This window comes from Capricornis sumatraensis, chromosome 1, assembly GCF_032405125.1.
Source record: "Capricornis sumatraensis isolate serow.1 chromosome 1, serow.2, whole genome shotgun sequence".
Classification (NCBI taxonomy): Eukaryota; Metazoa; Chordata; class Mammalia; order Artiodactyla; family Bovidae; genus Capricornis; species Capricornis sumatraensis.
The window spans coordinates 223,856,504-223,872,051 of record NC_091069.1 but is presented as its reverse complement, the minus strand read 5'-3'; positions in this window follow the sequence as shown (position 1 = coordinate 223,872,051).

Genomic DNA, 15,548 nt, shown 5'->3' with positions numbered 1-15,548 from the left:
GTGTGTGTGTGTGTGTGTGTCTGTTAGTCGCTCAGTTGTGTCCGACTCTTTGCGACTCCACAGACTGTACCCCACCAGGCTGTTCTGTCCGTGAGGCTCTCCAGGCCAAGAATACTGGAGTGGGTTGCCATTTCCTTCTCCAAGGCATCTTCCTGACCCAGGGATCGAACCTGGGTCTCCTGCATTGCAGGCAGATGCTTCAGAGAAATGCAAATCAGAACTACAATGAAGTATCACCTCATACGGCTCAGAATGACCATCATTAAAAAACCTACAAACAATAAATGCTGGAGAGGATGTGGAGAAAAGGGATCCCTCTTGCACTGTTGGTGGGAATGTAAATTGATACAGCCACTATGGAAAACAGTATGGAGATTTCTTTAAAAAACTAAGAACTACTATATGACCCAACAATCCCACTACTGGGCATATACCCTGATAAAAACATACTTGTAAGAGACACATGTACCCCCAATGTTTGTGGCAGCATTTTTTACAATAGCTACAACACGGAAGCAACCTAGATGTCCATTGACAGATGAATGGATACAGAAATTGTGGTACATACATACAGTGGAATATGACTCAGCTATTAAAAAAAAATGCATTTAAGTTAGTCCTAATGAAGTAAATGAACATAGAACCTGTTATTCAGAGTGAAGTAAGTCAAAAAGAGGAAGACAAATATTGTATACTAACACATGCATATGGAATTTACAAAGATTGTACGAATGAAATTATTTTTAGGGAAGCAATAGAGACTCAGACATAGAGAACAAACTTGTGGACACAGTAGGGGAGGAAGAGGGTGGGATGAATTGAGAAAATAGCATGGAAATATGTACATTACCTTATGTAAAATAGATAGCAAGTGGGAATTTACTGTGTGATACACGGAGCTCAACCCAGTGCTGTGTGACAACCTACAGGGACGGGATGGGGAGGGAGGTGAGAGGGGAGTTCAGGAGGGAGGGGACATACCTATACCTGATTCATGTCGATGTGTGGCAGAGGCCAACACAACGCTGTAAAGCAATTACCCTCCAATCAAAAATAAAGAAACAATTGTTCCCTGGGAACTTCCCTGGTGGTCCCGTGGTTAAGACTCCCTGCTTTCCCTGCTGGGGACATGATTTCAATTCCTGGTCAGGGAACTAAATTAAATGAAATAATAGAAGTTGCTCCCCATGTGAGGAAATACAGAGATAGGGTTAACCAAGGCGGGAGAGCAGGGAACTATTGCTTTAAATATAAGCCCTTCTGGATTAGGTACACCAGTTTAGATGCTCAGAGAAGCAGAAGCTCAGATGGGCTTTGGTAGTTGAGAGATCTTATTAGAGGAAAGCCTGTGAAGGGTGAAAGGAGGGAGGAAGAATAGATGGAGAGCAGGAAGACTGTGATCAGACTAGAATTTGTGAAAGGAGAGAGGGAAGAAAAAATTGGAGAGAAAGAGCCTCGGAATCCGGAAAGTTCTGAGAAATATTTGCCAGGCTGATGGGGAGTGTCCCAGCAAAACTCACCCGTTCCAGGAATCCAACGTCAGGCAGGACGGGCCAGCACGCACACCCTGGAGCTTGGCAGTGTTAAGTCATTGGCTGCCCAGAGGGGCGGGGCTCAGCGTGAGTGCCAGTGGTTCCAAAGTCGTGGCAGCTGTGCTTGCCACTAGGCTAGGCACCCACAGGAGACATTGATTTGATTTTTAAATTTCAAAAGGTTTTTTAAAGAAGAATGAATTCCTCTGATCAACAGGTGAAGTGAATAAACATTCAGAGAACTGCATCATCCTTTAGAGAGCCGTTCACCTGATCATCAGTACCACCTGATTGGTACTACAGATTTTTGCATTCTTTTTTTGTCCAAAAGTATTGTGTTGAGTGCTTCCTCGCTGGAGCAGTGGTAAAGAATCTGCCTGCCAAGCAGGAGACCCGGGTTTGAACCCTGTGTCAGGAAGATCCCCTGCAGAAGGAAATGACAACCCACTGCGGTATTCTTGCTTGAGAATCCCATGGACAGAGGAGCCTGGTGGGCTACAGTCCATGGGGTCACAAAAGAGTAGGACGTGACTTAGCCACTAAACAACAACAAATAAAACTAAGTTTATTTGGTTCTTTCTTAATTGAGGGGTCAGGATGGATGCTGGAGAGGCAGTCATTTTCTCCAAAAAGCGTCCACAAGTTAGGGAATAATGTTCCAGAGCACAAAAAGAAGGGCCTCTTGAGAACCTATGAATTCTGATGAAATAGCCCTGGAAATTATAAATACATACAACCATTGGGAACAGATTGAGCACACTGGGTACCCTCTATTTCTGTAACTTTCACAGCTCTGAGTTTCCTAATGACTTCACAGATCAGACTAATGCATAACAAATAAATTAGGTTCACGGTACAAACCAATTGTTTTATTTTATTTCTTTGTTGAAGTGTGGTTGATGTATGATATCATGTAAGTACCAAGCAATTTCTAAAAATTGTTTAACTGTATATATGGTTTGCAATTCAGAAACCAAGAGGTATATCCAACATGTTAGGTCCTGAAATGAATGCAGTCTTTTGGGCCATTGAGAAAAAGAATACAAAATGTTTGAAAAATTAAAATGCCCACCATCAGTCAACTCCACCCTGTGTGAAGGAAAGTATTGGTGTTGCAGGGCAGGGGCAGAGCAGAAAGAGATGGCAGGCTTTGCCAGCTGTGATTAAAGTTTCTTTCTTTTGCAAATTTTGTAAAAACTTTTGACCATATGAACACATTGCCAGCATCCCTCTCTGGGCATTAGAAAGGGCTCTGCTACTTACTATGCTTCATCAGCATCCCAGTAAATCTACATCTTGCAGCCCTCTTGGAAAAGGAAGAGAGAATAAAGGGGTGTAGAATTCCCTTAGGAAGTTGTTGAGGGCAGGGAGAGGCCTTTTACATATGTTAGTTCTGAAAATAAAAACACACAGAAGCGACTGCTATTTGGTATAAGTCATCTTCCATGCATCTGACACCCCCAGTCACTGATCACTCCCTGTCAGGGCTGGGCTCCAACCACAGGACACTCTGGTGCACACATAGGGCGCAGACACACCTGATTTCCCTGAGAACTTGTCACCCCAATCAGGGAGCTGAATGACAAGAATAAACAGGGAACATTATTTGATTTTATGAAGGAAAATGAATTTCATGTGTCAAAAGCATGGCATATCACATATGTCACAACTGCTTTTAAATACACTGAAAGAAAAACAGAGGAAAATACACTCAAATGTTAACAATAGTTCTCTTTGGGTGTTAAAATTATGAATAATTTTTTTAACTCCCCCCTCCACATTTTCTTTAACAAGCATGTAGTTCCTTTAAACGGAGAAGGCAATGGCAACCCACTCCAGTGTTCTTGCCTGGGAAATCCCATGGATGGAGGAGCCTGGTAGGCTACAGTCTGTGGGGTCATGAAGAGCCGAATACAACTGAGCGACTTCACTTTCACTTTTCACTTTCATGCACTGGAGAAGGAAATGGCAACCCACTCCAGTGTTCTTGCCTGGAGAATCCCAGGGACGGGGAGCCTGGTGGGCTGCCGTCTATGGGGTCACACAGTGTCGGACACAACTGAAGCGACTTAGCAGCAGCAGCAGCAGTTCCTTTAAATCAGCAAATGAACTTCAAAAAGTGTTTAGAAAAAATGTGTTAGCTTTATAGATATATGTTAATATACATAATTATATGTATTCATTAATGCATGCGATGTACAGGGAACTAAAGGATTTAAAACTTTCCAAGATACTCAGTAAGAATATTTCACATGGCAGATATTACCAGGGTAATGTGAGATTGAGAGAATCAGTGAATCTCAGGTTTGAAATGGCCCAAGTGTTGGTCATCTATTGCTGCATAACAAACTATCCCAAACTTAGCAGCTTAATCCAAGAAACACTTATTATTTCGCAGTTTCTATGGGTTAGGCATCTGGGTGTGACTCAACTGAGGGTTCTAGCTCAGAGTCTGTCATGAGGCTGCAGACAAGATGTCAGCAGGGCCTGCAGTCATCTAAGGCTCAGGCAGGGCCAGAGGATTAACCTCCAAGATGGCTCATTCATATGGCTACAGGCAGGAGGCCTCAGCACCTTGCCATATGATGACTCACAGGGCTGCCTGAGTGTCCTCACAAGACAACAGCTTGTGTCCCTCAGAGCGAATGACCAGAGAGAGAGAGAAAGAGATCGAGAGGCAGAAGCCAGTGTCTTTTATGATCTTGCCCAGGGAAGGACATACCATCACTTCTGCCAGATTCTTTCATCACACAGACCAATCCTGTTACAGCATGGGAGGGGAATACAGGAGGGCATAAATACCTGGAGACTGAGAACACTAGGGGCCCTTTGTGCCCTCCCCCTATCCATGGCATCTTTGAGAGACTAGAAATGTCCAACACAATGAGAAATATCAAAACTGTTAAAGCAATTTGTCTGTTAGTCGCTCGATTGTGTCTCACTCTTTGAGACTCGGTGGACTGCAGCACACCAGGATTCCCTGTCCTTCACCATCTCCCGGAGCTTGCTCAAACTCATGTCCATTGAGTCGGTGATGCCATCCAACCATCTCCTCCTCTGCCATCCCCTTCTCCTCCTGTCTTCTGTCTTTTGTAGCCTCAGGGTCTTTCAGGGTCTTTCAGGATCTGATCAGAAATGACCCTCTTAGGACTCCCCTGGTGCTCCAACGGTTAGGAGCCCGTCTGCCAATGCTGGGGACATGGGTTTGATCCCTGGTCCAGAAAGATTCTACATGAAGGGGCAACTAAGCCTGCATGCCACAACTACTGAAGCCTGCGTGCTCTGCAACAAGAGAAGCACCAGGATGAGAAGCCTTTATACCACAACTAGAGAGTAGCCCCCCACCAACAACTAGAGAAAGCCCACGCTCAGCAATGAGAACCCAGTGCAGCCAAAAATAAATTGGAAAAAAAAAGAGAAATGGCTCTTCTAAAAACTTACTATATTACTGGTAATAAGAGTAATGTGATTTTTAAACTTTTCATTGGCTTTCACTTCCTGGAAAGTTACAGAAGTTTTTTTCCCCTCTCTTCAGAGAAGACTGGAGGACAAAATTGAGATTTTTTTTTTTTTTTTCAAAAAAATTACTTTTGGTTGTATGACTGTTAGTGAATTTTCTCAGAGGCAAAACCAACCAAACAAAAACCCTATTGTGTTTTTTTTTTTTAAGACTGCCTAGATGCCTGTGTGTGTGAGCGCTCAGTCCCTTCAGTCATGTCTGACTGTTTACAACCCTATGGACTGTAACTCCTCTGTCCATGGAATTCTCCAAGCAAGAATACTGGAGTGGGTTGCCATTTCCTTCTCCAGGGGATCTTTCCAACCCAGGGATTGAACCTGTGTCTCCCGCATTGCAGGCAGATTCTTTACCACTGAGCCACTGGAGAAGCCCCATCTTGATGCCTAACTGATAAAAGATAATCTATCTACCTCAGCAGATAAAATCTCTAACACTATACATGGATTCCAACATGGAGGCTCATGAAATCAACACAGAAACCATATTGCTAAAAAACAACAATCAGAATGAAAGGTCTGTGACTTGGGGTTTTCTTTTCTAATGAATTAATTCATTTAGGTGAAAAAGTCTTATAAATAGTGTAAAATTAAACCCCCTTGTCTACATTTAATGAACCACTTTTATTTAAAAGAGTAAAATGCTTTGAAATGGAAAATGGTTTGAAATTAGAGACATAAGGTTACAGAAACATGGGGCAGCACATCCCTCCTTCAGAACTGCTCCTCCTAATGGGTACCTTTGGTCAGTATTTCAAATTATGTCCAGACTTCTTAAGAGGAGGAATTCTCCTGTATTCATCTTCAAATCCCAAATGCCCAGTAAAATGCCAGGCATAGAGAAGTCATGTTGTACTCGCTGAATGAATGAGAAAGGGAAAGCAATAAATGTTTGAGGGAAATGATACAACTACAAGGCCAGTTCTCACCCTAATGCCCATTCCCCACTTTGCCCCCTGTGTTCCCAACATCCCCTGACTTCAAAAAGAGTCCCCAGGAAGACAACTGGCTGTGGCATCAGTAAATCACCAGGTTCCCTGGTGACTCCTGACTCGGCATTCCACCAAGTCCAATGAATTCCCTGTTCAAATTGATATTTTAAATCCTCATCCACGGTACTAAAGGAAAATGAATCTTCCCAACTTGTTGTTTTGGCATCTATTTTCAACACTATCCCATAATGTTCTCTGCATTTACTCTCTTCTGCTAGTATGAGAATGGAACATGGGTTCTTGAGTTGATGGATTCTGTTTCTTGCTTTTGTGTCCAGCTGGAAAGCTACTTAGTTCATCTTCTTTTAGTAACAGATTTTCTCCCAGGACTAAACTTCCCAGCAAGTTCAAAGGCACTCTCAGCTCCCCCCAGATCTGCCAGTTAACTTACTGCAGCCACATAGTACTGTTTTTGATAATTCAGCCCTGCTCAGTCAGGCTTTTCTCTATCTCAGGATAAAATAAGGTTTTATCAAGCTGTCAAAGCCCTGGATTTTGGCATTGTTTCCAAAAGGGTGTTAAAACATTCCCAAAGGATGAACCCTCTTGAACTAAGCAATCACTGAGGGGAAAGGAATGCAAGCAGGTCTGACGGGCTCTGCAGCTCCCCCCTGATTTATTGCACATTGCTTTATAGGGACAAAATGTTCATTCTGCTGAGTTCAGTAAAGATGAGACACTCTCTGTGAATTGAGGGTTTCACCACGTGCAACTGGGTCATGTTTATCAAAACTCAGGTGTGCTCATCACTGAGTTAGTAGTCTCATTATTCACTTGCCTTCAGAATGTTTATCCCAGCACGTACTGTACCACCCCAGTGTTTTTTCATTTCAAAGCTGAGATTTTTATCAGCATTACATTTTCTGATGAGCTCTTTAGAGTTTAAAGTACATATTTTTTTAAAGTCAGAGCTCTACATCTGCAAGTACAAGCTGGTCCAGGATAAATCAGACCCACTCAAAATACAAGGATTATGGTTAATCTTTCTGTTATTATTGTTGTTAGAAAAGTAGTTTCCCAAATTGCAGAAAGAAAAAAAAAGCAGAAGAAAAATACAAATTATTCTAGGCTGTTCTTTTGGTGTGTTTCTTTTTAGTCTTTTCTTTATAAATAACATTTTGAATTTTTCATTAACTGTTATAAGTGTGCCCCCATTTTGCCACAGACTTGACTTTATTTATAACCATAGGTTTTATACAGGTGGCTTTTGACAAGGACAGGTTTTAGTGAACAAAATTACACTAGGAATTACAAAAAAAGTAAAGAAAGAAATCCAGGTCATCGAACATTTTTCATTACATTATTTTTCATCATTATAGTTCATCATCAAATTATTTTTCAAATGTATTTCAGAGTATTGCAGTTTCAAGCAACATTTGTTAGTACATTGTGTATATTTGAAGGGAAATTCTGAAGTTGTTTTAAGGTTTATTTATTCAGCCACGTTTCAATGACTCTTCACCTTTTTTCTTAAAAACTAAAGAATCCAGTGACAGTGAGGAGGGTGGACTCTCAGAATTCTGAGTTCTATGGGAAACTAGTTTGTTGGAATGTATTCCCCAAGGTATACAAACGTTTGGCCAGTCCCAATTTTTGTTTATTAAGATATAGTTGACTTACAGTATTATATGTTTCAGATGTACAACACAGTGAATCACAATTTTTAAAGGTTAACTCAATTTACAGTTATTATAAAATATTTGCTATATTCCCTGTACTGCACAATACATCCTTGTAGCTTATTTATTTTATACATAGTAGTTTGTATCTCTTAATCCTCTACCCCTATCTTACCCGCTTCTTGCTTCCCTCTCCCCAAGTTGGTAACCACTAGTTTGTTCTCTATATCTGTGAGTCTGTTTCTTTTCTGTTATATTCACTAATTTGTTTTATTTGTTAGATTCCACATATAAGGGATATCGTATAGTATTTGTCTTTTTCTGTATGACTTATTTCATTGAGCATAATACTCTTCATGATGTTGCAAATATCAAAATTTCATTCTTTTTTACGGCTGAGTAGCAGCCCATTGTCTTTGTGTGTGTGTATGTGTGAGTGTGTGTGTGTGTTCCATATCTTCTTTATCCATTCATCTGTTGATGGACACTTAGGTTGGCTCCATATCTTCGCTATTATAAATAATACTGTTATGAACATTGGGGTGCATATATCTTATTGGGGTGCATATATCTTTTCAAATTGATGGGTTTTTTCTTCAAATTTATGCCCAGAAGTGGAATTGCTAGATTATATAGTTCTATTTTTAGTTTTTTGTGGAACCTCCCTAATGTTTTCCACAGCGGCTACACCACTTTAAATTCCCACCAACAGTGTAACAAAGGTTTCCTTTTTCCCACATCCTCAGAATAAGAAGATCTTATTAGAATCTAATGAATGACACAATGCAGATAGCCTGTCCCAAGTCCCTTGTGCCCTCAAAATTCAAATGCAACATTCCACTGGCTCCACTTTAAAGTTTAAAGAAGGAGAAAAGGTGATATATTGGAAGATTTGGGAAAGTGAGCAAAGATGAAAGGAGCAGTGTTTTCTGTTTGTATTTCTTTTATATTTGATATCCTTCCATATTAAAGAGGGAAAGAAAAAACAAGAATATGAGGGGCAGTGTTTTTAATAAAACTTTGGCTGGTTTTCTGTAGGAATCAATGCAAGTAATTTTATCTCTTTGTGGGTCATTTCAAAGCAAGGGGGAAGAAATAAGTTGACAGGATCCCATAAGGTACTGGGAAAATGCACTCTTGTGCTTTATTTAAGTTAGCTAGGAGAGGGAAAAAAAATGAGTAAAAAGGCAAGATTCCACTCAGATCTAGTTCTGCTTCCTATTACTTTTAGGAAAGAGGGAAGGAAGGAAGTGAAAAAGAAAGGGAGGAAGAGAGGAGGGAGGGAGGGGGGAAAAAAAGAAGAAACCCTCTCAAACCCCATACCCTGTATTACAGCATTCACAGTGGACTTCTAAAAGGGTAATAATATATCTCAGTCATTTTTTCAACTAACATTTGACTAATTGTACAAATTTGAGTTTCAGTTTTCTTTAGTGAAGAAAATTATAATTATAGTTTTCTGACATGATATGAAAACTTAAGTCAGCATGGAGACCCTGCTGTCAAGCTGGGCTGCCATTTGAGCTCACAAGGAAGGAAATCCTTGGAAAAGTATTTTATAGTCCTGCCCTCAGCAATTCAGCTGTGCTTCATTTCAAGACACATTTCTGCCTCATGTGTCATAATAACCAGCTAAACTTCTTGCCCCTTGGAGGGACACTTCTGGAAGATCCGTAGGAGAATGTACTTGGGCCACATTCTCTCCCAGGACAGCTACAAGGCAAGCTGCCATAGAAAAGGAAACAGGGCACATTTGACCGGTTCTAGGTTTCCTCCTGAAGGCAGGATGTAGACAGAGCTTTCTGAAAGGGTCACAGAAGTTTGCAAAATCCTCTCTGCCCCTGGAAGATTGAGTGAAACAGAGCTCATTGCTCTGATTGGAAATCATGTGAAACTTATTTATGCCATTCTTTATTTTCTCTCTTTAACTCCCTATCAGACATTGAGCAGAGGTTGCGTCTGAATCTGGAGCTAGTTACAATCATGCTGGAAGGAACATTCAATAGAGGGTGAGAAGCCAGGTGAACCGAAGTAAACACGGGTTCTTTGTGAGCCAAATCACCACTGTACACCCCTCTTTAAAGCCTATGAACTCCCGAGTAGTTCCCATAAATCCCAGCTGTGCTGAGAGGATTTGAGCCAAGCCTTCCACCAGTAGCTTGCATCCGCATGCATCAGATTCGGCTGTCTCTTAAATCTGCAAAACGTTATCTGCCCCACCGTGCACAAACTACTGTCCCGGACTGTATTCAATCCAGATGGGCGACTTTACGACTTCCTGACTTCCCTTCAATTGCAAGCATGAATATTTTGAAACCAGGCAACTAGGAGGCCAATATCCCAGCTAAATGGGAGGTGTATACTGTTCAGGGAAAGCTTTTTAAGTGGCCTCCTAAGAAATGAAATAATGCCCCCTTTTCCTCCTGGATGTCTGGAATTTTCAACCACTTAGAATGTGCACCAGATCACATTTACAAAGTACACACTTTGGGTGTGCTCAGGGTCACACATACTTCTCAGTGAACCAGCTTGATCCCCATGCCTTTTGCTCTCACTCATACAGGCAAATTAGAATGCAGATGAAGTTAATTGTCACAGGAATAAGCTCCAATCTATTTTTTAAAACAATTTACAAACACTGGCACTTCACTATTAGTAACAATAATTTATTTGTGACAGTTGATCAGGCTCAGAGATATTAAACCCTGATCCACTCAGCCCACCGCTACTCCCAGAAGTACCTCCAACTGGGCACATATCAATCAAATATAAGATAGCAATTGGTTTCTGTGTCTACTTCTGCCCCAGGGATAGGGGTCAAGTCTTAACCATCACTTTGAACCAGTAACAGTCCAGTGCCCAGGCTGTAGCAAAGATTCAATAACAATTATGAAAACCAAAGGAAAGATACACTTATGCCTGGAATTATAGAAAGATCCATAGGAAAAAAAAAAACAACAGCTGATAATGGTGATTGTCTCTAAGCAAAGGAACTGGGAGACTGGGGATAAGAAACTTGCTTGTCATTGTTTATTATTTTATACTAATGGAAATTTTTACCCTGTATGTTGTATTTAATAGAGTAGATTTGGATAGATGTTTATTAAAGGAATAAACAGTAGATGAATGAACAAGCTACAATCCAGGGTTGACGCCCGAATATTTTTAGCTGCAGCAACTTAATGGCAATGGCTTTTCCTAGCCCTGAGTTTCAGATCCTTCCAGTGACTCATGGTAAGTTGTGTGCCAGGTCAAGAGAGTGCTGACACCCCGACTGACTCAGTGTCCAGACATTCTTGGCTGAGGAGGAGACAAAGAACTGTCACAAAGACTAGATTTCATTGGTCCCATTTTGATCCATTCAGCAGAAATGGAAATACTGTTTCTCTCAATATTAGATGTCCTTTGTCTGCAATGAGCCGCTATAGTTAGTTCTTTAAAATAAAGCTCTAATCAAAGCTCAAGGAAACCTGGAACGCTTTAGGGAAGAAGCCCATTTGTTCCATGAGTTTGTGGCTCCTTTTAGCCCCACAGAGGCATTTTTTAAAACTTTTTATTTTATATTGGAGTTTAGCTGATTAATGGGGCTTCCCTGGTGGCTCAATGGTAAAGAAACGGCCTGCAGTGCAGAAGACCTGGGTTCGATCCCTGGCTCGTGAAGATTTCCTGGAGAAGTGCATGGCAACCCACTCCAGTATTCTTGCCTGGAGAATCCCATGGACAGAGAAATCTGGAGGGTACAGTCCCTGGGGTCGCAAAGAGTTGGACACATCTAAAGCGACTTCACATGCATACGTAGCTGATTAACAATGTTCTGATCGTTTTCAGGTGAACAACAAAGGGATTTAGCCATCCGTATACATGTGTCCATTTTCCCTTTAAACTCCCATCCCATCCAGGCTGCCACATAACATTGAGGTGAGTTCCCTCTACAGTAGGTCCTTGTTGGTTACCCATTTAAAATATAGCTATCCCACAGAGGCACTTTAATACAGTCAATCCAAAAGCACTGGCTTTGAGATCAAGTAGAACTTTCCTAACTGCCCTGGGCTCCAGAATCCTCAGTTTTATATGAACTGGGAGACAATGATATCTATCTGACCAACTTCCATTAGGCCTAAATTAGCTAATGTGTTTAAAATCTGGGGACACAGTGCTCCAAAAGTAGTCCCTATTATTTTTATCCTCACATAGTTCCATGGTCCCTTTTCCCCTTAAACTGGCTGGGATCAATGCCAGTCTTTGCTTTGAGACAAGCTCTGAGGCTCACCTCTGACGTCCAACGATACTGCAAGTTGAAGAACGGGTCACTCCCTCCTATAATGAACATACTGGGACTTGCCAGGTAGCACTTAGTGGTAAAGAACCCACCTGCCAATGCAGGAGACATAAGAGATATGGGTTCCATCCTTGGGTCCAGAAGAGCCGCTGGAAGAAGGCATGGCAATCGACACCATTATTCTTGCCTGGAGAATCCCGTGGACAGAGGAGCCTGGCAGGCTACAGACCATAGGATCACAAAGAGTTGGACACAACTGAAGCGACTTAACACGCACACACATAATGAATATACAGGAGTTTCCCTGGTGGCTCAGATGGTAAAGAATCTGCCTGCAATTCAGGAGACCTGGGTTCGATTCTTGGGTAGGGAAGATCCAGGAGATAGCAAAGGACAGGGAAGTCTGGCACGCTGCAGTCCATAGGGTCACAAAGAGTCAGACACAATTTAGTGACTGAACAATAACAACAACAATAATGAATATATGGGAAGCCTGGTGGCTCAGTGCTAAAGAATCTGACTGCAATCCAGGAGATTCAGGTTTGATCCCCGGGGCAGGAAGAGCCCCTGGAGGAGAAAATGGCAACCCACTCCAGTATTCTTGCTGGGAAAGTCCCATGGACAGAAGAGCTCGGCAAGCTGCAGTCCATTGGGTCTCAAGGAATCAGACATACCTGAACAACTGACCACACACACACATTATGAATATATGGCATGCATGGTGTTTTTGACCTGTCACTGTTTTTTTCTTTGGCTGCACACTGCAGCATGTGGACTCTTAGTTCCCCAACCAGGAATGAAACCCACACCCCCCACACCCCCTCACACTGTAAGGTGGAGTCACAACCACCACTGGGAAAGTCCCTGACATGTCACTTCTTCTGCCTAGAGTTGTAGAGTAGCAATACATCTGCTAGTTCTCATAATTCCCCATGTTATCTGTCTACCTATCATAGTCCCCAATCAATCACCTTCCAGAGCGCCCCATTTTATTCAGCCATGCCAAGATTATATAGTTTGGAAGGTGGAGCCAGCGGGGGGGGAATAAAAAAAAAAACAGAACTATATAGTTTAATGGCTGCCCCAGTACTGTTGGAAATTTGTCAGCTCTGCTGTTTGAAGGGTGTTAGAAAGATGTCAGCACTGGATTAGACTTTCGAGCAGTCTGTCGTGCCAAGAGCGTTTTTAATGAGGGTTTTGTTTTGGGGGGTTTTTTGGAGTTGGGGATGAGAGAACAGAGACTAGACTTTTCGAAACCACAATCCCAAATTCCTGAATGTTTGGCAAGTTTGCCAGGAGGTATAAGCTCTGCTCGAGCCTGTCTGGCCGCTACTGTCATGCAGGCCATCTGATGACTGGCTGGGGCGGCCAGGGGCCCTGCCTTTCCCAGCATGTAAGTGTGCAGCACTCCCCACACTCCCTTCCCTGACAATGCCAAGAATCAGAAACAAGGGCCCAGACTGTTAGCCGGCCCCGCATGAGTGGCAGCTTAGAGGGCCTTTATTGTGCCTGGTGCACCGAGAGCAGATTGTTATTCTGCAGGCATGGGTTAGAGCCTGGGCAAAAGGCGCCACGCTTGCTGGTACCCAGGGCTGGGCCCTGTCCTGGGCCCTGTCCTGCTGCTTCTGGAGAGGGAAGGGGCCTGCCGTCCTACAGAAGTTCAGTGGGCCATGTTCCAGGAATTGTCTCTAGAGAGCCCATTGGAAGGGGGAAACATTTGTTTTCTGAATTCAAAACACCCTCCAATTCCATTAGTCTGTTGTTTTCCCCCACCTTCCCTACCTCTTCTGTGGCAAAATAGCATCAACCCTACTTTAGTATAGTTATAGGCTCACTACTCCATTTATCATCACTTGAAACTTTATATTTTGCATGAAGCTTTATTAGATAAAGATTTCAGTTGGAAGCAGTTGTTCCCATTGTCTGTGGGATCGTCAGTGAGACAATACTCCCTGGAAGGTCAGCCTCTATAGATTTTAGCCCGGCTACTGGAAGAATAAACATATTCTGTTTTTATAGTCCTTTTCCAGACTAGAGGATTCTGAGGCATCAGTCCATGAAATGACTCCCTCTTTCCTCCAGGTATTGAAATCCCTAGAGGAAGTTTGAAAGCTTTCTGTCGCTTTCTCATTGGCCTGAATGCCTAACAACTAGATTTGTGGAAAACTTTGAAGTCAGCCATGACGGTCTACTGCAAAGTTAAATTATCACTGTTTTTAAAAATCTTCCTGATTTCTCTACCAGCAGAGATGTGCTAGAATCAGCATCACACTTTTGGTGATAAGGTGCTGAAAGGCTTTGCAGCAATCAAAAAATGACGGAAAACATCTGGGCAAAGTGAATGGCAGGACATGGTGACCAAGGAGATTGGCAGAAGCCATTTTGGGGAAAAAAACTGTAAAGGATTCAATATACACATATCACATCCTCTAATTCACCTGCCCCCCACCCCCTACCCTCATCCCCGCAAAATGGAATTCATCTCATTCATTGAAGGAACAGAAACATCAAGTGCAGAAGGGTTGTTCAGGATGGAGTCTGCAGAATTTTCCACTTCTCTTCTCCCACTCACCCCCTTCTATCCTGAGCCTGGAATATCAAAGACACCAAAGGTCTTAACACTCTTCTCCCACTGACTCAGCCTCACCATCGTGGGTGGGGACAGCAGGGAAGTGTGCATGAATTTTTCTAAGCCCTTTTTCTGGTTCAAGCAAAAGGCAAAGGAAGTGAAGGAATCTGTCTGATGCACAAACACAGACTATGATTCTCCTCTAAGACATGTGCTCGCAAGTAGGCTATCATTATTTGAGGCAACTGCGAGTATAATTAAAAACCCTTCAGCACTCCAGTCATGCTTCCTGTCAGAAGGGCAAGATGACACACTGAGAACTGATCAGACTTAACTCTTTAGGCAATGAAAGCAGTGGGGTCATGGTATGAGCATACACCCTCGTACACATGTGCGTCAGCCAAAATGAACGCACTTCACCCATTCTTGAAAACTATTACATTTTATTCAAATAATTTTTACAAGGAACAGAATTAGAGGGATGTAGAAACCTTTCATTCATGCACTCACAATAAATATTTTTGACATATATAAAAGAGGGTGCATATTACTGAATAAATGAAACAAAGGTTTCTAGAACTCTTCCACTTTAGGCCTGAACTCATATATTTCAGTGGTACATTATTTTAGAGTGACATTGAAAATCAGTCTCAGTTAAAGAGAATGCAATGACAAGGTGGTAGGAAATGTAATCTCTAGGTAGGAGATTTTATTATTGTTCCCCTACTCAGCACAAGAAAAATTAACATGAATTAATAAAATAATAAAAATTAATATGAAGACTGGGGGGAAAAAAAAAAAACTGTTCACTTCATGAAACTTTTGCCTGGGAAGTCTGATGCCTTTTGGATAGTCTTCCCTCCAAAATAAGTTTGATAAAGGAACACGCTTCTGAGGAAAGCCACTTTCTGGAGTTCCAGTGCCTGAGCTTATAAAAGAAGAACATATCAGATGGAAGAGAATAGAAGAATGTGAGTAGGGGCAACAAGAGTTCCAAAGCCCCTCTCCTCTTCTGCCAGACTGGAATCCAACTCAAGGCCA